At 41.6% G+C, this 22,047-nt stretch overlaps 1 long non-coding RNA gene across 2 annotated transcripts in view; it reads right to left on the bottom strand.

The window, feature by feature from the left end:
- Window positions 1-741: 741 nt before the first annotated feature.
- Window positions 742-22,047, bottom strand: part of LOC141278040 (uncharacterized) — a 99,292-nt gene continuing 77,986 nt past the window's right edge. For both annotated transcript variants that reach the window (XR_012330213.1, XR_012330211.1), the window contains exon 3: window positions 742-10,096. This is a non-coding gene — a long non-coding RNA (uncharacterized lncRNA). The remainder of the gene's footprint in view (window positions 10,097-22,047) is intronic.

Here is a 22,047-nt window from a genome sequence, read left to right on the forward strand (position 1 = left end):
GTGAGAAGAGCACAATTTATTTAATAACTAGCCACAGTACAAGGTAGCACTGTGGAACAAACACTTTCTCTAAACAAAACTAAATTGTCTAGGCAGTGATAAAACTACAACTTTGTCATCCTTAGTACTTCATACTAAAAATGGAATTAACCATCTCATAAAAGTATTAGCTAATCATTAACAAGTACAAGAGCAATCATTCCCAATTTTTTCAAACAATTCAACTGTTTTACTTTCATTCATTCATTCATTCCCCCAAGTCATTCACCAAGCCCCCAGTCTGCACCAGGAACAACGTAAAAAGTGTAAGTTCAACCTTCACTGTACAAATCCCCAAAGATACACTTATAAATTATAAGCGAAAGTATCACAATATTGTTAATATCCTCTTAGTTGGAAGAGAAAGATTGGTTGGTAGGAGGTGATAAAGCAGAGAAATTTTCCCGAGCAGTTGAATTAGACTACACGTTTTGGTAAGCTTTGGATTACTCATAGAACAGAGCAGACAGAGGGGATTCTTCCAAATAGGGAGAAAAGAAAAGCCAACTTCAGCACTGTGGGAAACAAGCCAGGACAGAAGAATCAGGGCCCTCCAGGAAGGGACAGAGGTACAATGAAATCCAAACGTGGTTAAATGAAATCTTATGTGGGTGATTTAATATTCAAGTGGCTAATTCCATGAGGACAGGGTTGAGAAGGGCAGTGATAGTTGTCATGTGGGCGCTAGGATTATGGTGGTCCTTCTAGGTTAGGGTGGCATTGGTTACTAAAAGAGGTGGGAAGAGGATACAAAGGCAGGAACCCATGAGAGTTTCCAGGTCTCAGCCAACAACGGATGGACTCATTTCAGCAGGGAATTGGAACAGAAACCCAAAACCAAGATGCAAAGCCTGACATACAAGCTGACCTAGTAGAATAAGGGTCAGGTAGAAGCTCTCTGAGGTGTTTGGGAGCTAATGTTACTTTGGAACCACTAGACCCAAGGTGTACAAGCAAAGGCCAATTTCAAGATGTTGCTCCCTAATGGTCAGTGTTGTCAGTGTGCCCTATAAGGCCAGGCTTACCCTACTCAGGGCCTATATGGGGTGGAGCCTGAGATTCATCATTGCTGGCATCTGATTAGACCCAGAACAGCCACGGACTCATGCCACCTGCCTAAAACTATCTCCCTCCATACCCTACCATGATGCCTAACACCAACAATCTGACACTGCTTTGGGTTAAAGTCGAGTTGGGGAACATTTTTCACAGGCTGGTACAATCTAGAGCTTATATGCACTGGAGCTAAAATTCAAATAATGATTTCTCCTTCAATTGTCTGTTATGGCAGTCCTATTCACAGTGGAACCTCTGAAGGTTAAATAACAAACTATTGTGGAGCTATGAACCATGGTTTAAAAGCAAGTTAGCCTTGTAAAGAAAAGTCATTAGAAAAAAGTAATGAAGGCAGAACATCCTCAGCTCAAAGAGCAATCAGATGGTGACAGTGTCCCTCTATGACATTGTCTCTCAGTATGTCTCTCTGGCATACTGACCGTACCAGACAGTGTGCTGGATGCTTCCCAGTCTCTGTGAACTTTGAGAATACAAGCAATTCTCTCTCCAGCTCTCTCTTGTTCTCTCCCTCTGTTTTTACCTTGATCTCTCTTCAATCTCTGTTAATGTATCTTTCTGCAGCTATTTCCGTTTATCTACTTCTTCCCCCTTTTCCTCTGCCTACCTTCCCTTCCCCCTTTATATGTCCTTTCTCTTTTTTAGTCTTCTCCCATTTCTCTTTCCTTCTTTTTCCTTCTTACCTTCCAACGACTTTTTTCCCTTAACTTCTAATAATAATAAATGAAGACTCATTTGTAAATATTTATTAGAGATAACCTGTCTCAGTAAATAAGCTTCTGGTAAGTGCATTACCAGAGACATAACATGAAGTTAGCGCCTATTAACACATTCCTATAAATTTAGATGAACTACCTTACCTAGAAGACACAGGGCTGAAGGAAGAGCATGCAAGGCATATAATTTTTCCTGACAATTGGTGGCAGGTAGAGGGATGAAAGAAAAGTCTATGCATGGGACATTCCATGAGGGCAGTGAGAAACAAAAAAATCTGAGCATACGTTCAGTGCGGGGTCTGTTCTGAACATATTTCTCACATCATTTCTTTGATCCTCACAACACCCCCATGAATTAGGCAGCATTATTATCTCCAGATGAGGAAACAGGTGTAGAAAGTAAGTGGCAGAGCTGGAACTGGGACCCAGTCTGTCTGTTACCGAAGTCCATGGTGACAAAACAAAGAGAAACTTAATGAGCTTGATAGTTCTATCTGTTAGAAAAAGCCAAGTCATAAAAAGGAACCCCAGTAAGATACCCTGAGGACTCGTGGCTCCACCGGACTACTCCCACTCAGCTTCGCACCTGTGGTCCCTAACAGTGCGCTGGCACAGACTAGGAGCTGAATAAGTGATTATGGAACGCATGAACAAGATTCAAAGCAGCAGGCATTGAAGTTTCTGAACTGGAAAAATCATTATCGTACCCAGTTCAGGAGTCATGCAGCCTCTGTGTAAACATTCCCAGGGACAATTCTCCTGCAAAATAAGAGTCACAATTGGGCCACATTTTTGATACAACAGTTCAAGGCCTTAAGCTCCCGTGTATGCAGAGGCTTTAAAATATATTTTTGATACTCCCACTTTTGCAACATTTCATCTGTCATTAATTCTTTAAAAATCACCAGAAGGTAATGTGAATATACTTCTGGACTACTTAAAAATGGTTAAGATGGTAAGTTTTGTGTGTTTTTCACAATTAAAAAATTTTAAATCATCAGGATGTAAATATTTATGTATATAAAATATACATCATCTTGAAATATATATCATGAAAGTTCCTGGCATGGACAAGTAAGTTATTCATTTCATTTCAGAAAAAAACTTAAAATCTGATGGATGACTAAGCAAGTCTGTTTGGGAACTTGATGCTTAGCTGTTAACTGTGCTGAGTACTCTGTTAGTGCCACTCTTACCTCTACCCTCCTGGAAGTTTTAATAACTCATTTTTCTCTTCAGCCTTCTATGTAAATATAAGTTGAAATTTTCTACAGTATTTAATATTTCACAATTAGAGCCGTCCCTTGGTCTCTGACAGCGATTGGTTCCAGGATCCCCCCTTGAATACCAAAATCCACGGACGCTCAAGTCCCTTATATAAAATGCACAGTATCTGCATATAACCCACACAAATCCTCCCGTATACTTTAAATCATCTCTAGCTTACTTATAATAACTAATACAATGTAAATGCTATGTTAGTAGTCATAAATACAATGTAACTGCTATGTAAATAATTCAAGTATTGCTAGTTGGAACTTTCTGAAAAAAATTTTTTTAATATTTTCGACCCATCATTGATTGAATGCGTGGATGTGGAACGCACGAATACTGAGGGCCCACTGTAATAATTCAGTTTGATCATTTATGTTGTAGCCTGATTGTTTCTTCAATGCTACTTTTATTTGGGGATATTCATACCTTAGGTGATATATTTATCAAGATATTCTCCTTAAGAGATTTATTCTCCTCATGGGATAGTGCTTCTTATGTATATTTAATCTAACTTGAGTTCTCAGTTGTGTAGAAGGAATATGTGATTAGCTTAAGATGGAGAAAAATTACTGTGTCTATTTTACTGATCATGCAACTAAAACTCAAATACATGAGTTTACCTGAAGTGTAGTAGCAACAGTGGGAAGGTATTAAAGACATGACCATGACTTAGAAGTTGATGCTTGTGTTTCAGAATCTGTCACTTCTATTACACTGTCATTACATGACCAATTGGCTTTTTTGAGTCCATGCCCAATAGATGTTGTTTTGTTTTTTTGTTTGTTTTTTTGCGGTACGCGGGCCTCTCACTGCTGTGGCCTCTCCCGTTGTGGAGCACAGACTCCGGAAGTGCAGGCTCAGTGGCCACGGCTCACAGGCCCAGCCGCTCCGCGGCGTGTGGGATCTTCCCGGACCGGGGCACGAACCCGTGTCCCCTGCATCGGCAGGCGGACTCTCAACCACTGCGCCACCAGGGAAGCCTCAATAGATGTTTTATTAACTTAGAGATGCTTAGAGATCCCAGTGACAAGGATCTTATTGCTTTCCAAAGTTGTCTTTATTGCTGGATAAGTCTACTTTTTACTATGAATAATAAGTAATATATTACACCAGTTAGCACTTTTGATGTTGTTGCATAACAAACCACTTCAAAATTTAGTGGCTTAACACAACCATTTATAAAGTTCATGATACTAGAGCCAGCAGTTCAAGCTCCACTTTTTCTGCTAGGTTTCTTCATGCATCTGTGGCCAGCTACTAATCGATGTTGTCACTCTTGGGTGGGCTGTCACACATGTCTAGAGCCTCAGCTGGGACGACTGAGCTGACTCTGCTCTGATCCGCATGGTCTCACATTCTCCAGCAGGCTAGCCTTGACTTGTTCACACGGCAAAGGCAGGAGTCCCAACAGTGCAAAGAAAAACACACAAGGCCTCTAAAAGCCTAGGATTGGAATTGGCACACCATCACTTCTGCCACACTGTATTGGCCAAAGCAAAGTCCCAAATCCGGCCTAGATTCAGAGAATGGGAAAATGGACTTCACCTTTGAACAGAAGAAGACACATTATAAATAGTGTAGATATGTGGAACTATGAACGACTGTGACCATTTTTGACATGTACCACAAATATAAAAATTGCATTTAGGAGGTATTGGGTATGATATTAAGGATATAAGAGATGATATTCAAAATGTCAAAAGGACAACCAGTAGGGAATGAACACTAAACATTCCAGAACGGATGACAACTATAAACAATCGATAAAGCCACATTGATGTGGAGTCATTGACTTGAAGGATGTGATACTCAAGACAAATATATGCTCAAAAGATACAAGTTACCTTATCATTGGCTGGAGCTTTGAATTTCTAGCAGAGGACTCAAGTTAAATCTGAATAGCTTCAAACTTAAGTAGACCCAAAGCCCTACTTTGTGTTTTTCCACTGGAAGTCTGAACTTGATTCTCAGATCTTTTCACTCCTCTGCCTGGAGAGGTCATATCCACCAAATGTGAAGCAAAAGATCCAAAGGGACAGTCACAAAAGAGATGATTTGCCTCAAAGCCTAAACTTGTCTACCTCATGCCATCTCAGATCATGGCAGAAGCATAGGGCTTCTCAGATTAGCCACAGAATGGGAAGGGGGGAAAAAGGCATCTAAAGAGAAGAAGACAGTGAGAGTTTATCCCACTGGCTGCCTTACCCTTTGGTGAGAGATGAGAGAGCCCTGGGTGAGTCTCCACTCTTAAGTAAGAGACTCAGGCTTTACCTCACTTGTCTAACTTCCTAGAGGGAGGAGTCCAGAAGGGAAACTATTCTTGTACAACAAATATTTCAGCCCAGTGCAGTGATTCCATCCACTGATATAGAGTGGCCAATAAATTATGCTTCAACCTGAATATCTATACCATAGCCTGGCTTTTGGTTTAGAGTAAGAGGTGGGTAAGAAGAGTAGAGGGAAGACTAGAGGCCAATGCTATATGCTGCTTACCATTTCACAAAATACTTGTGCACACAAATTCTCTTAATACATCCTGAACTTTCGGAAACCCCTGTGAATTTACTTTAACAGTCAATTTTGCATAAAGTGTCTCTATTTACTGTATTCATGTCAGTTGGGATTCTATGGTTGCAAGCAACAGAAACCAATGCTAACTTAAGGAATTTGCTGGAAGCTAATGAGATAGCTCACAAAATCAAAGGAAAGCCAGAATCACCAAGACAGCTGTTAGGATCTAGACAGCGTTAACTAATGGTCATTTCTTCCAGGTGCCAATGATAGGATAAATCAGCTTCAACATTTTTTATCCTTGTATCATGTGATGTAGGAACCAAATTTCAGGGAAACAATGTTTAGCTGACCTAGTTTGATCGCATGCTCATCCACTGGACAGAGAAAAGCATGGCACCAAACAATGGACTAATTTGAGAAGAGAGGACTCATTTCTCATTTTCCAAAATAATAGGAAAGGTTGCAGGGCCATCCAAAAGGGTCCACTGTAATATCATAACCACAGTATCATTAAAGTGCTGAGTGAAGACATGCAGCGAGGTTAAGGTGGCCTGGGGACCGTAATATGTAATAGGCTAACAGACAACCTCAGAAGAATGTATTAAGTTAGAACACGTCTATTTGGATAATAGAGAAATTCAGTAAATTTGCATAACACAATTGCTCTAAAAATGTACCTGGCACTTGTTTTGAGCAGGCAAGTTAGACAAAGAGACAAAAAAATGATTGCCATGAAGGAGGAGGCTTTTTTCTTCTACTCACAATCCCCTAGAAATAGGAGGCATGCCATGCTACACCATACCATGCAGGGCCACAGAGGGAAGCACCAAAGCAAGACGAGCCAGCAGAGAGAGGGGCAAACTGTAGGCAGGAGCTTTTATTGCAGTTTACACAGGAAGGAATGGGAGAAGCAAGGTAAGCAAGAAATACAAACTTATGATTGGATAGTCTGAATAACTTTGATAGTCTCTGGACTGTAGGGATGGTTCCCAATTGTCCAATACCTGGTCCTGTGCTGATTAGGGCAGGAGCTAATATCCCAGACTGAAGAAGTATGAGAAAAGGAAATTGGTGGAGGGTGTTGTTTGCACATCAAAAGTATGCCGGCAGGAAAGTTGTTTGCCTCTCTAGGAATTAGTTAACTCTGGGAGGGCGGTTCCCCAGATCTGTAAGGCCCCAAATGTCAGAGCAGCAATAATACAGAAGGTAAGAAAAAATAGTTAAAGCAACTACATTCTTTGGGCAGCCATGTGAAGACGTATAAAGATACTAGATAAGCGCTTTACTACAGAACCTCATTCTAAGTTCCATTTTACTGACCATCCAATATGCTGCAGGCATAGTCTGTTGAACCTCCTTCCACCACTCCAGTTCCTCTTCCTTTCCTCTAGCCTTGTTTATTGTGGCTATAGCAACTGTTTTATTATAGCCACAGTTATTGTCTGAATTTGCTTTTAAACATGATAATATGGTATAGCCAACCATATTTTAATAATCTATTTTAAGATATTAAAAAATCTTATTTATACTATATATTTACGGATGTATGATCTTCCAGACTGATGCCAACATATAATAAATCCCCAGTAAATTAAAAATGTTTAGCATGTGAAACTAAGTCTAATTTTTTTTTCTACTTTGATGTTCCTCTGTATTCACATTTGTTTCAACTCCCCTACTAGAATCACATTCTTATTTATTTCCTCTCTGAGCATTCTTGAGATATTTCTACTCAGTAGAAATAAAATATCAAGCTTCACTGTTTTATTAAATATATCAGACATCAGACTCTCTGGATAGTGAGCCAAAAGTTGCCAAAGGATATATTTCTTTTGTCTGCTGTGAATTATGCCAGCAGGCTCAACAGAGTAGTAAAGACTGTGTGTTTTATATTATTAACTGAATATGTGAGAACTGATCTTTGCAAGGAACTAATTGTCCTATAACCTTATGCCATCATCGAGAGAGATTTAAGCATTTTTTATTTTCTCCACAGATGAAGTGTATGTTTTCTTTGGCTTTACTTCTATTGAGTTTGGTTAATCCCTTTCAAACCAGGAGACTCAGACTTAATATATATACTCTCCTTTGTACAAAATCTTCAATATTTTGCACTTATTATCACACAGTTTATCTGTCATTTTAACTGTGCTCACCTGAATTATGCCAATTTATACTTAACCATACCAAATTTCATTTATGATTCTGATTTTTTTTTTTGATTTTCAACAGCAGTTGAAAGTGATTTAGCATAGTACTTTGAATCGTTTCTTTTGTAAACAGTGATGATGTAATGTTTCTCCACAATTATTTCCTTTAAAGTTATTTAGTTTTTATATTGATAGAAAAAGAACTCAGCCAACATTGACTTTCTACATTTTAAATTAATTCTCCAGTATCTTCACATGACTATGGCTTCTCCTAAATTTCAAGCTTTTAAGTCTGAATTTTACACTTCCTCATTTCACAAACCTGGAAAAATTACTTTCTTCTTTTATTTCCATCTCCCCATATAAGAAAGTTAATAATTTATCTACCATAGGTCATACTGTGAAATTCCATTAAGAAACCACCATGGTGATATGTTGCTTTGGGAGAGAGAAGAACCTCCATAAGTAGTGGTTTGTACCAGTCTTCCTCCTAACACTTCTCCACAAGCCCACTATTCTGATACACAGGTTTCTGCCCAGTTCCAGAGTTTCACATTTTCTTCTTTTATGAAGTAACCATTTCCCATGAAGCTTACTTATATACTGCTCATTCTCAGTGTCTCTACTTCCTAAATAAACATATGGAATGGATTCAAACTCCTGAACTCTGGGAACTTCAATAAACTGAGATTGTTTAAAGAAAACTCTCAGTGAATAATTATGCTATCCCTCCCCCATGAGGCTGCAGAATGTTAGCTTTGAAAGGACTATAAAGGACATCTAGCCCAATCTCTGCATTTTAGAGATGAGAAAACTGAGCTTTGGGGAGCTTGAGTAATCTTGAAATTTGCCCAAATTGACAAGACTAGTAAGTGGCAGATCCGTATGTGTATAGTTTCAAAAGCATGAAATATTGATAATTACTTCATTTTCATTAGTTTCTCTTTTAAAAGTATCTTAAGACTGGGGCTTCCCTGATGGCACAGTGGTTGAGAATCTGCCTGCCAATGCAGGGGACACAGGTTCGAGGCCTGGTCTGGGAAGATCCCACATGCCGTGGAGCAACTAAGCCCATGCACCACAATTACTGTGCTCAAGAGCCTGCAAGCCACAACTACTGAGCCCATGTGCCACAACTACTGAAACCCACGCACCTAGAGCCCATGCCCTGCAACAAGAGAAGCCACCACAATGAGAAGCCTGCACACCACAAGGAAGAGTAGCCCCTGCTCACCGCAACCAGAGAAAGCCTGCATGCAGCAGCAAAGACCCAATGCAGCCAAAAATAAATTAATTAATTAAATAAATTTATTTAAAAAAATAATAAAAGTATCTTAAGACTAATATAGCCTGGTTAAATTTTTGAAGTCTCAAAACTCAAAGGGAGTTTCCTGGTGGCCTAGTGGTTAGGATTCAGGGCTTTCACTGCCATGACCTGTGTTCAGTCCCTCACTGGGGAACTGAGATCCTGCAAGCCACACACCACGGCTAAAAAACAAACAATCAACCAAACAAACACAACTAAAATAACCTAGTGTTATTTTGTGCCTCATTTTTTTAATCAAAGAATTCCTCCTGAGGTTTGTGCCTTTAAGAATGATTTCTAAGAAATCATGACTCAGAGGTGATATTCAACATATTAAACAACAGGACATCATAGACATTGCCCAACAATTGGTGTGTCTGTTCTTGTTCTACCAGCTGCATGTAACCATGGGGATATTACTCAAAAATAGACAATGCCCTGTGTTAGAAATTTAAAAAAAATAATCCTGAGAGGTGGTCACAACACAATGAAAATGTAATACCCAGTAAAACTATAATATTTTCACTATCATGTTTGGTCCACACAATTTGTTCTTTCTCAAAAATTTAAAGAGGAAACAAAGGACGTTTTTCCCCACGTGATAATTCTAGTAGACTGTTAGATTTAACTGTTAGTAATGGTAACAGAATTGAACTTCTGGAGCTGGTAAAATTGATTGCCTCCTCAAGTTAGAATTTTTAATATTTTATAAAATAACCTCTGGATATAGTTATCCATGTATGTAATTTGTAGTTGCTACATTGGGTTTGGGGAGTGAGGACATCATAATATGCTTTATTAGCAAACTTGAATATGGGCGAAATTTGTGTTTGCTGATTGACTACAGAACTTCATAAACATGGCAGTGTATTTTTCCCAAAGTCAATATGGAAATGCACTGTGGTGCTTGCTTTACTCAGCAAGTCTGGATTTGTGGCAGGAACACATTCAGTTTTCCTGTGCTTCTCTGTTATTTGGAAGAACCAGACAGAGCGTTTCATTGTTCTTTTGCTTCCCTCCACCTAGAAGAAATTTAAAAGAAACAAAATATTTTAGTATTAGAAGGGAACCTAGAAGTGTAGTGTAATTTTCCACACAATGCAAAATCCCTTCTATGAGCATCCCTGAAGAATCTTCAGTTGGCTGCTTCCTGAATATTTTCGATGATGGGGAGTTCATTGCTTAATGAGGAGCTGTTCCTTACTCAAGAGCTCTGGTTGTACAAAGATTTGTGTTAACCCTTAATCCGTGTTTCTGAAAATGCAGTCTCTGGACCAGCAGCATTAACATTACCTGGAGGGCTTCCCTGGTGGCGCAGTGGTTGAGAGTCCGCCTGCCGATGCAGGGGACAGGGGTTCGTGCCCCAGTCTGGGAAGATCCCACATGCCGCGGAGCGGCTGGGCCCGTGAGCCATGGCTGCTGAGCCTGCACGTCTGGAGCCTGTGCTCCACGACGGAAGAGGCCACAACAGTGAGAGGCCCACGTACCACAAAAAAAAAAAAAAAGAAAGGAAAAATTACCTGGAAATTTGTTAGAAATACAAATTCTCAGGCCTCCACTCCAGACTGACTGAATAACAAAGAAAATTCTAAGAATGGGGCCCAGCAGTGTTGTAACAAGTAATCCAGGTGATTTGATGTATGCTAAAGTTTGCACTGCTCTATGTACAACCCCATACGATAAAATTAACAAGAACAGCTCCCCTGTTGGCACAGTGGTTTAGAATGTGCCTGCCAATGCAGGGGACACGGGTTCAAGCCCTGGTCTGGGAAGATCCCACATGCCACGGAGCAACTAAGCCCGTGCGCCACAACTACTGAGCCTGCTCTCTAGAGCCCACGTGCCACAACTACTGAAGCTCGTGCAGCTAGAGCCCATACTCCACAACAAGAGAATCCACTGCAATGAGAAGCATGCGTACCACGAGGAAGAGTAGCCCTCACTTGCCGCAACTAGAGGAAGCCCACAGGCAGCAACAAAGACCCAACGCAGCCAAATATAAATTAAAAAAAAATTCTTTGGGTTGCAGATATCAGGAATCTAACTATAAATTTAACTTTAGCATAAAAGGTAATATCGTAGTTCATGAGGCTTGTGATAATGGGGTACTTCATAGGATCAAAGGGATTGATCTGGACCTACAGGACCTGGGCTTCTGGTATTGGAAAGAAGGCAATGAACGTCTTACTCTTGTTCATGCTCATAGTGTTCTCAATGACTCCACCCCCCACCCTCCGCCCATATGTTGCTCATTTCTGTCTCTGCTTAATTTTATCCTCTACTACAGACAGGCTTCTGTTCATGGGAAGATGACTACCTTCTCTAACCTCCTACCCTTATACATGTCTTCATATGCCTCAAGCACCTGACCTCAGGAGCAGGGCTATTCCTCCTCAGACTCCGAATCAAGAAATCCCAGGAAAGAACTCCTAGGGCAGGAAAGGTTAACCAAAGAAAGGCACTGGGAAATCTTGCTGGGCAAACAAATAACAATAGTTACTGTAGTCTATTGCATAAACTATAGTCAATCTTACTTTGGTAAAGGAAGTTCAGTCACCTTGCCCAAATCACTCAAGTCAGTGAAAATTGAAATCCCCAAAACTTGAAATAATAAAATTTAAGACTACATTAGAGTCACCCATTTACTGAAGACTGCTCTAGAAAACTTTTGTTTGGATTTTAAGTCAACATTTTTGTACTGAACTTTCTCCCCCCATGAAAAAATAAGAGTTTTATAAAAATAGCTTCATGAGCCTGCAATAAAACAATGGTGAAAGAAATACAATTTTTCCTATGTCAGACAGATGATTGAGATTTTTTTACATTTATGTCACTCAAAAATGATTGTTATAAACTTCCAACTTGGCAGGAATGTACTCCCAATGGAGGAAAAGAAAAAATCAAGCCAATCTAAAGTCATAAAAATTTAAATAAAGTAGTTAAGAATAAGCACAAAATAGAACATTTTACGGGTTTTCTCAAGAACTTTGACTTAAGGCTTCCCAATTCAAAAAAATTACAACTTAGAGATTTGACATTAGCAAAATGATTACTTTTTCTTTTGATATACCTTCTACCTAAACTCAGAAAAAAATGTAGTAATGGGGCTTCCCTGGTGGCACAGTGGTTGAGAGTCCGCCTGCCGATGCAGGGGACGCGGGTTCGTGCCCCGGTCCGGGAAGATCCCACATGCCGCGGAGCGGCTGGGCCCGTGAGCCATGGCCGCTGAGCCTGCGCGTCCGGAGCCTGTGCTCTGCAACGGGAGAGGCCACAACAGTGAGAGGCCCGCCTACCGCAAAAAAAAAAAAAAGTAGTAATGAAGCACACGCATTAGGAACATTCATTATCCAAGCATAAGGAATTCCAAAGATTTTCTTAGCAATGTTCATTTGAGCTCTTTACCCATAAGTTGGTCTTCCCATTTTTCCCTTTGCATGGTACACTGTAGCATAACACATTATGGTTTATACTTTTAGGGCATGTTATAAGCCATATTAAATGGGCTCAATAGCTGAATCAACATAAGAATCTGAACTCTGGAATTTCCAAGTTGTTGAATGTCTAAATTCATAAGACTGCTGTGTTACACTATTTATGGACAGTTTCATCAAAACAAGCACCATCCTAGGTTTTGTCTTTCCAACTTTATGTTTCCTTTCACCCATTAGGCCATTGTGGCTCTCCAAGGCAGCCTGGGACAAGGCGTTTCCGTCAGCCAAAGCAGAGCTGAGCTAATGTGGCACTAGTGAATTCTGATATTGAAGTTCTTATTAATATTTTATTTTATTTAATTTATTTTTTTATTTTTTTGTTTGTTTGTTTTTGCGGTACACGGGCCTCTCACTGTTGTGGCCTCTCCCGTTGCGGAGCACAGGCTCCGGACGCGCAGGCTCAGCGGCCGTGGCTCACGGGCCCAGCCGCTCCGCGGCATGTGGGATCTTCCCGGACCGGGGCACGAACCCGTGTCCCCTGCATCGGCAGGCGGACTCTCAACCACTGCGCCACCAGGGAAGCCCTATTTTATTTTATTTTAATAGATCTTCATTGAAGTATAATTGCTTCACAATACTGTGTTAGTTTCTGTTGCACAACAAAGGGAATCAGCCATAGGCATACACATGTCCCCATATCCCCTCCCTCTTGCGCCTCCCTCCCACCCTCCCTATCCCACCCCTCTAGGGGTGCAAAGCACTGAGTCCATCTCCCTGTGTTATGCTTCTGCTTCCCACTAGCCAACTATTTTACATTCAGTAGTGTGTATATGTCGATGCTACTCTCACTTCGCCCGAACTTCGCTCTCCCACCCCATCCACGTCCTCAAGTCCATTCTCTACATGTACCTCTTTATTCCTGCCCTGCAACTAGGTTCATCAGTACCATTTTTTTCTCTTTTTAGATTCCTTATATATGCATTAGGTTCTATATGAAGTAATTGTTTTTTAATTCTTAAAATCATTATTGACTCCTCCCACAAATTTCTGTCAAACAAGCAGGACAGAAGCTGTTACAAAAGCAAAGAAACATCAGTGGTTCTTATGGTAATACACGAGCTCTCTATTTTTCCACGACCTTTTGTGCTAAATGTTACATCTGAAGTGGTGCAGAACAGAGGGAATAGACTCGGTTTTTCCTTACTCACAATTTCATTTCAGTGGACAAGTTATAAAAACAAAATCAGAGGACCTCATTCTGTTCTCTATCTGGGACACTAAACAAGCCCGTCCATGCTATTTTGCCACAAGTAGATTAAGAGGGAAATTCCAAATCTCGGTATGACTATCCCCAAAGCCATCTGCTTCTACTCTCACTTGTCACTTTCAACTGGAACTCAAAACTGCCAACACCCTAGAACCAGTTTTTATGTTAGGAGGAACATACACTAAGTCTCTGGCTCAGATGAGAATCTTGCTTTAGGATGGTTTTTCCTTATGGTCCCTATATGCTGACTGTGTGTATGAACTTTCTTCTCTATTCTGAATGCCTGATCTGGGAAACTTACATATATGATGATGGTTTTGATAATCAGTATGATGATAATGATGTTGACGATGACTTCACAATCATTTAAAGAGCATTTCCTATGAGGCAGCCACTCTATTAAGTACAGTCGGTTCTTCTCCAGTGTCTATGCATATAATGCAAATTAGTTCATACATGACCGGTAAATAGGGAGATATCAATATAATCAAGATTACTTTGATTCATAAGTAGTTCTCCCCAGCATATGAATATTTTACAGCTCAGTGCACACATGTTAATATTTTACAGTTCAATGCTCACTATTTATTAAGGTTTAAAAAAACACGGGAAGTCATGAAGTAATCCAGTACAGAACACAGTGCCCATTCACCCCACTTTCTTCCTCTTGGCTCTATCTTGGAAATGCTCACTGGGAGTTTTCCTGAATCCTGGTGCATTTTGCCCTCATCTCCATAACTTGGCAGCATCTACCCTTACTCAAACCCTCTTTCATCAAGCAGCCATCAACTTTTCTTAAAGGCAAGTCTTATATTTACTTAGTATTTCTTTTTTTAGGAGAAGTTTAACTGTGATAGTATTTTATTAGGATGGGTAGTGTTATTGTCAGTGCTTTGGTTACAAAGTTGCATAGATTTTGAGCAATCTGCCCCAACTCTGTTTTTCTTATAAATCGTCTTACTTTTAGTGTGCAAGTTTGCAGAATGAGTGGTTTGTGGTTTCTGCACTTATTTTAGAAATGCCTGTTCTTTACCTGTGTAATCTTATTTCGTTCTTGTCACTGTTTTATGGCATAGGTGTTATTCCCCTTAACTGCTGAAAGGAAACCAAGGCTCAGAGAATTTAAGTAACTTGTCCAAAATCTCATTGTAAGGAGAAGGCAAGATGACTTTGAGTCATTATATATACCCCACTTATTACCTGGCTTCCTAAACTTCTATTCAGCTTCATTTTCCAGTCTTAGGACCAAAGTGAAGGCAAAGGCAGTAAGACACAGACCCCGTGCAGCAGAGTTGTGGTGAGCGGGGAGCAATGATCTGCCTTGCCATTCTCCTACACTGACAGCACTTCCTTTTCATTTCTTGTGGAAGACATCCCAGAACATTTTTTGTTGTTGTTGTTCCAGAAGAAGTCTCCAGAAAAATAAATTAAGTATGTGGGTCAGCTGTAGCAAGCTACTGATAATGTCACATGAGGGAGGCTGTGGAGTTCTGCAGAGGGAAAAAAGCCAGGCTGAGCCTGACCTGGCCCTGGTTTCATGGTACAGTGATATAGCACATTCCAGAAGAAGAAAATAGGATGTTGAGGATTCCAATAAAAAAATAATCCCAGAAGAGGTTTCCTATTGTCCGTGGAGTTCCCTTTAGAAATTGAATATGATTTGAGGCAAGCACTATTGTTCATCTCACAAATGAAAATAATGCATTTCTAAAAGAAATGGTCTTACACAGCATCATCCTATTTTTATTAAAATAGAATACAGACATACAAATCCTCTGAACAGTAAACATCAAAATATTAATGGTATTAATTTCTGAGTGGTAGGATTATGGGTTTTTCACTAGTTTATATTTTTACAAAATGTCTAAAATGAACAAGCATAATTTTTCTAAAAAAAAGTGATAAAAGTTACATTTGAAAACAAATTTTTAGGAGAATTTTGTGATTTTCTTTCCTGAGAACAATTGATTTTGTACTGGGGAAAGACATTAATAATAGTCTTCAGGTAGATCAGTCTCTTGGTGTCACTCAGCTTTGCTGTCCTTATAAATGTCACAGACTTGCTATTTTTTTTCCTAGTCTTTCATTTCAGCTTTTCACGACTTTGCTTCTCCCTCTTTCCCACACGTTTTATCTCATCCACACTTACGGTCCGTTTTTCACCTTTCTTTGCACTGCTGCTTCTCCCTCCTTTCCTCGACTCAGGCATCGCTGCTTCCCTACGATCCCCAGCCACCCCTGTGCTGACTCTAGCATTCTCTTCCACCAATGGGGCCAGAGTTCACAGTTGATTGCACACTCCTATTGTTTTGGGGATTTTTTTTTTTTTTTGCGTCTTTTTCCCCCCTTATTTCTCCCAGGATAGCAGTGGCTATTGGTTTACTTTGAAGGAACCTATGTCATTTGGGTTTCCTGGCAGCACCACCGAGAAGACGGATTCCTCTTAGAACATAATCACAAAACAACAACAACAATAAATCTCTATTTCTAAAGTTTTTCTGTTGCCACTCACTCATTTGTTCCTTAGTTGCAGCAGCAAAATGGTCATACCTAAAAACCAGGAGGCTTGGTAAACACACAAGAGGTTATTGTAGACTCCTCTCTCAGAAACGTTTCCTTTTCCTTTTATTGTCTATTATGAGTGAATTACAATACTATCAGGATCTAATCTCACTGGTAGCTTCATCACCTCTGGGGAAAATTACTGTAAGTCAACAGAGCTTGTCTGCAACCATGTCTACTTCCATCCATGAATCCTTGTGGTGTTTCACTAGGATATCTAAGTTTGCATCAGTCCCTGCTTTCTGAATCAAAATGAGCATAATGTCATTAATTCAATCGATCAGTCTGATGTGCTGCTTCCACAGATGATCAAGATAGTCAAGGTCTCTGTGGGCTACGTTGTCATAGAAAGAAGACAAGTTAACACAGACCTGTGGCAAGACGGTGATTGTATCTTGCTGCCTTGTAAAAGCAAATGGGTTTTTAATTTTCCTTACTGATCACATTTGCCACATCAGTAGTTACACTCCAAGTGCCAGAGACTTTGTGAATATATTCCAGTAAAGATCCAACATCTGGTACAACAGCTGCAACTGGGTAGCCCCAGTTGCCACCTGCCTCGATCCATTAGTTTTCACAAGGGCCAGGCAGGTGAACTGAATGGGGATATGATGGAGGTCACCATCCTTGCATCCCTTTGCCTATCTCCACAATTCTTCGTATACAAGATTGCTCCTGATTTACTATCTTGGCTGGAGGAGGGCAGTTTTAAGGACCTCCACTTGGGTCTTTCTACCATAATAGCTCTTACTCCATAGATCAGGTATCCAGTGTAAGGTTTCTGCTTTCTGTTAGGTATACATAGCCCAGTTATGCCCTTGGGAACTGGGACAATAGCCACAGTTGGGTCTGCAGACTTAGTAGACCCACCATCAGATGGATTTGGACAGGATTCCATTTGTCACCTGGATTCCATAAGATTCACCTATAACTGGGGGATCGTGTTGGTGTTTTGAATCCCCCGTATCCAACAGCCCTAAAAAGCCATGGTCATTCCCCTTATCCCTCTATATACTTATTCCAGTACATGACCACAGATCCCTTTAGAAAAGGAATGGGGGAAATGATAACTGTATATTCCCATAGTGGCATTGTGGGGTTCTTTCTCAAGTGGACCTAGCCTCTCCTTCAATTAATGGCCTCTGGGAGTGAGAACTGGCTCAGATCTGGAAACTAGGTGAGGGGTCATGATTTTCCACTTCTGCAGTTGATGTTAACTTTCTGCTCACTAAGCTCTATAGTGTTTCTCATTATATAAGTGAAGTAATATCTTAGTTAACTGCCCATTGATCTTGCCTCCCTAGGATCACCATGGTCTTTTATTAGCTGTTGCCATAAAACTCTGTGAGAGAAAGCACCCCGTATGAGATTTTGACTTGTTGCCTACTTCTGTTATATTTACCTTGCTCTTGTCTGTTAAGTGCTAGCACCTGGGCTCTGCTACCCCAGAATTCTCTCACCTATCCTGACACTAGGGAGCCCAGTCCAAGGCAGGATCTCCTACAGTTACCAGTGAGGATAACCATCGTGGGGCTTCTCAAAGATGCTGGTGCCCTCCTTGCTAGCGCATCCTTAGCCCTTCAATGGAAGGAATGTTCTTTAGACCACACGCTCAGGAATGGGTTCTCTTTATTACATAATAAACCCATTCTTATATTTTCATCTCCCCAAGATTTCTAACCCCCTCCTCAATATTCTGCAGGACAGTTCCAGCATCTCTACCTCATTTCCAGCATCTCTACCTCATTTACTACCTCAACGTTACGTTAAATTTTTATGGAGCAATCCCAGCCCGTATTAGGACTGATTTTCGGTGTCATTGCCAGGATATGAAACTCCTAATCTTAGAACACTCTCATATCAATGAATTCTCACCTACACAGCCTTAGATCCTGCCCTTCCTAGCCCAACTCTCTCAAGATCCATCCCTGGATATAGCTTCCCCTTTCGTGCCAGTACATATTAGCCAGATCTTGGGGCAATGAAGGGAGGCAGGAGCAGATTCAGAGGAGGAAACTCATCCACAGGCAACTGCTTCAGGTGAGGGTTTTGAAGGGTCTCCAGGAGAGGAGGAGCTCTTTTCCTCTAGCATTGGAATAAGTGAGCCACTTCTGCCAACCTGGAGAGTTCAGAGGGGCCAAGATCTCGGGGGCTCAAATTCTCTAGCTCATCCACCCCAATGTTCCCATTCCATGTTGCAGGGTCTCACTCATTCCCTCTCAGGGCTCTGGTTTTGACACAGACTTCTCAAGGCTGCAGGTTCACTCTTTGCTGTAGGTCTGCCATCCTTAGAATTAAATCCTGGGCCTGAGGTAAGGAAGACAAGAGCCTTTTTAAAAGCTGCCGTGAAGGTTTTCTGACTTTCGCAGCATATCTTCAGCTGATATTTGATTTAACTGAGCCTGTCATTGTCTTTTTCATGACTTGTGATGCTGTTCACAAGACCCAGCCAACACCACAGCCACAGGATACACGTCACTCCCATACCATTCAGCCCATCGCTGGTGAAATTCTTCATGATTAGGATGCTGCTGCAAGCTGGTGGTTGTTGTCACCTCCCTTAACACCAGTCAGAGGTCCTTGACTGGTAGAAGAGCAGACTCCTCTCTGAAAGTTTCCTCTCCACAGTACTTCTGGTTCCAACTGTCTTAAGCCTGGGTTTCCCTAAGAAGCAGAGCCTGACATAAGGGTTTGCATGCAGGTAATTCATCTTGGGACGTGATCCCAAGGAACAGAAATGAAGCTAAAAAGAGTAAAACAGGAAAGGAGAAAACACAATGCAAAGATGTGTTATTAAGCTGGTCATTGGGCTCGATCTGGCTGGGAAGTTTCTAAGGGGTCACGTAAAATGCGCCTCAGAATTGTCCTTCTGAGTGCCTACCATGGGTCAGGGGGATGTCTCCCCGGGAAACGAAACTCCCTGCCAGGCTTGCACAGCCATTTTGTCAGAATGGCTGAATGGGTTCCTCAGGGCATCCCACGGGGTACAAAGTGAGAGAAATAGAGACACATGTGATACAGCTGACGTGGGTTGCTCTCAGATTACACCTGCACATTGTTGGTGAAATTCTTACTGATTAGGGTGCAAGCCAGCCCCACTTAACCTCACGTAACACCAGTCACGTCAGTGACTAGAATTAAAAAAAAGGGTCAAAATGTTATAAGACAAGATGCAAGATGTCTCTGACATGCATCTTCTCCCAGAACATTGCCTCGTATTATTCTCTTTGCCCAAACCTTCTATTTTGTTTATCATCACTGTGATTCTCTCCCGGAAACAATCTCAACAGGGTGTCTTTCCCCATCTGTAAAGCTTAACCCAACAACACTCTTATTATCTAATAGCAGTATTCAGCCAGTTCCTCTGTGTAGTATCCTTTGTGGATTTCAGATTATGACTCTTTCCTCAGGTTGTTTCTCATATTATTTAACTGTCCCTGGTCATAAACTGTAATAAATTTGTGACAAAGGTTTCTTGGGTCGTGTCCCCTGAGACATACGCTTTGAGATCTGTAGGAAGTTCATTGGGGAGTGTCTTCAGGATCAGCACCAATGGGGAGGGAAGGAAGTAGGATAAAGCAGAGGGAGGAGCTGAGCTGGGTTGCAACAGAGCCAGGCTGCAGCCAATGGGGAGCTGTGCATGGCCTGTCTTGTTCCACCTTGACGCCAATTGGGTAGACGTTTGTATCCTGCATTCATCAGTCTTTGGGTGGGGACTGGCCCCAGGGAGGGTATGTTCTTGGGTGAGGGATTGAGAGCATTTCCTGGAGAGTGACTCAGCTGAGAGACTTCAGCCGCCAAACACTCCCAACAGCTGGGGAGATGATATCTCAGTTCTGAAGGGAAGATCTGGGCAGTGTATCATAGTGTTAACTATAGCCCACCCTTTCTGCTGCTTGGATTATTTTCTTTGTAAATTAAGTTCTACAAACAGTTCTTCCAGGATGCTGGTTGGTTCTTCTTGTGGGAAATTTAAAAGAGGAAAGTTTGCAGGAAAAAAACACAACTTCCGTCACTGCAGTAACGGAGCCTGAGGCTCCAACTAACCGTCTCCCTCTTCTGCTGCCAATTCTATATCCTCTCACCCTTGGCTGGCCTCTCTGTTGGTCTTGGTGCCTTACCTGGTGGGGTGACCTAGACTCTCATCCCTGACAGATCTGAGACCCTGGTTGCCATGCCCTTCTCAGGCTCTGACTGTGGCAACTTGTCCATTTACTATCAAAATTGGGAAAGAGATTACTAGGCGACTCCCCTAGAGATGACCTGAGTGCCAAACACATTTTCCCTTAGTGCCACTGTACATTAGCAGCCTCACCTCCTCCTGGTGACCAGAGTCAGTTACCCCTACTGTGTCCCCAGTATGGCTCATCCCCAGAATGATGATGATTTTTTTTTTTTGTCTCTTACAACAAGGAGTCTGAAATGATTGGGCAGCAGCTACAGCTTATTGGTTAATGGAAAGATTACTCTGTCCCTGGTGGAAGTGGTTTCCCTCTAGGATACAAGATCTCTAAACCCACAGAGTCCAGAGTTGTACGGACAGAAAGCACAAATTCCCGACAGTCACTGATAGTGATGACAAACACAGCCACTCCTACTTCACCTCGTTTCTCAGACCCATGTGTTCTTCCTGCTGGGGATACAGTACCACATAGTGGTAGCTGATTTAGGGTGAGTCCTGCAACCTGGAGGATGATGCCTCATCCTCACAGGTTATCATCTCCAAGCCTGGGCTTCAGTGGCTCCTTCAAGGGCCATTCTATTCCTTTTGCAGGCTGGCATGGTCCAATTGATATTATGGTCCTGTGTCCACTTTTACACTCCCCTGGACTGATACAGAGTCATATGGGATTCCATGTTTGTGGGTGAAACACTGTAATCCCTCAGAAGGTGGTGCTGGCTGAGATCCTGCAGGCAAAAAAGGCAAACCCACATCTATAGGTATTGATTCCTGTCAAGATTAATTGCTGCCCCTTCCAGGGTAGAAAGGCTCCAGGGTAATTAACTTGCCACCAAATGGTTAATGGGACTCCTTGAGAGATGGTACCATATTGGGGATGTGGGGTTAGTTTGTGTTTCTGGCAGGTTGGATGTTTGGCAATTGTAGTAGCTAGACCAGCCTTGGCGAGCGGGAGTCCATGCTCTTGGACCCCCATGGCTCTCTGTTCATGCACCCTTTGTGCCAACACTGGGATGGCTGATGACTACCAGTGAAGGCATTCTGTCTGATTGGTTCTAGTGTCCCTTCCCTGGTGGATTGCTCTCTGATAAGCATTAATTAACAATGGGATTCAAAAACCTTCACATTTTGGGTCATGCCCATTGCTCTAGCCTCCTGAGCAATCAGTGAAGCTAATCACCAAGAGTAGATGACTAAGTGCACTGCTCAGAAATCTGCCGACTGGTAGGATTTCCTTCACTGTCTTTCAGGGTCTTCCACTGCAGGGCTACAATGGAGCTGTAGTGCAGGCACAATTCATTCTCATCCTGTGTCCACACACCAAGGCGACCCAGTGAATTTAACATGGCCTTTTCCCTCTCTGTCAGTTGGTCATAAGGGACCCTCCATGGTCCAGGTGTGAGCTGAGGGAGAGGAACCATTGCAACAGAGGTAGAAAACATGAATTCAATCTCTCCCGGAGCTCTCTTTTGCTTGTAATTAAGTCCTGAGCCTGATGCTCAGTTTTTCCTGTGTTCTAGCTGTAAGATAAGA

This window comes from Tursiops truncatus, chromosome 1 (assembly GCF_011762595.2).
Source record: "Tursiops truncatus isolate mTurTru1 chromosome 1, mTurTru1.mat.Y, whole genome shotgun sequence".
Classification (NCBI taxonomy): domain Eukaryota; kingdom Metazoa; phylum Chordata; class Mammalia; order Artiodactyla; family Delphinidae; genus Tursiops; species Tursiops truncatus.